This window comes from Bicyclus anynana, chromosome 14 (genome assembly GCF_947172395.1).
Source record: "Bicyclus anynana chromosome 14, ilBicAnyn1.1, whole genome shotgun sequence".
Classification (NCBI taxonomy): Eukaryota; Metazoa; Arthropoda; class Insecta; order Lepidoptera; family Nymphalidae; genus Bicyclus; species Bicyclus anynana.
Window position 1 is genome coordinate 3604184 of NC_069096.1, and position 1127 is coordinate 3605310.

Below are 1127 nucleotides of genomic sequence, written 5' to 3' on the forward strand. Positions count from 1 at the left end.
GTGAGTTTTTAATAAATCAATATAGTGAATAGCATTTAAATTGAAATAGGATGTTTAGATAATCAGTTTTGTACTCTGGTTTCCCTTCAAAACGTATCGCCTTGTACCAAAGATTTTCGTAGAAGGAAATACTCAAATGAATCTCAAATATTTTTATGGATTAACTTCACTACTATGATTCGAAGCTATGAAAAGAAAATTGCATTACACAAAAGAAAAACTGACAGTCTTTTTATTTTTGCTTGTCCGTCTGACTGCTTAAGTTATTATTATTTTTAACCGACTTAAAAAAAGGAGGAGGTTTCTCAATTCGACCGTATATATTTCCTAACTATAAAGTAAGAAACTATTTTGTTTGGAATAAATTACAATATCTTATACCCATTGTAGATTTTGTTTTAATACCAATGAGATGAAAAAATGACTACCACAAATGGTCCAATATCTCGGCTGAGTCAAAGAAGATCATTAAAGTTTATATCCTAAAGTTATTAAATTTAATCAGTATGTATTATATGTGCGTTTGTGTGTGTATCTGTATATGCATATTTTTTATTTAATCAAATAATTATGTTAAATAGAAGCATGCTATCTTATAAAGCAAGCTGTAAGCATGTATTTTATAAATCAATGAACAAATATGCACTGACTGATTTAGAGTCTGTAATAGTCATACCTTTGTCACGGGGCTTTGCGTCTGGCGTTGTAATGAGAATATTTGTCATATTTCCCCAAGAAATTATATCTAAATCTTGGGGGATTGATTGATCAAGACCTTCACACATGCTACCTTGTAATGACTTTCAGTTTCTTACAAAATGACGAACGAAGCCTCTGATCAGTTACAGACTCATACTGTTAATTGAAATTAAATTGTAGTATTTATGTCATAGTCATATAGTCAATTTCGTGTTGTGTGTTTCTTCATGTTTGTATTGTATGTTTCAATATTTATATCAATTTAGTGCATTAGCTAAATTAATTGAAGCCTTCAATTTAAGACTACTTCAGATTTTTAATACTAATCTTTCTTCTTAAAATTCCAAGATCTTTTAGTTTAATTAACAGAAAGTATTGCTAATTAGATTGGCTATTTCTCCAACGAATATAAAAATATTTCGTATTAC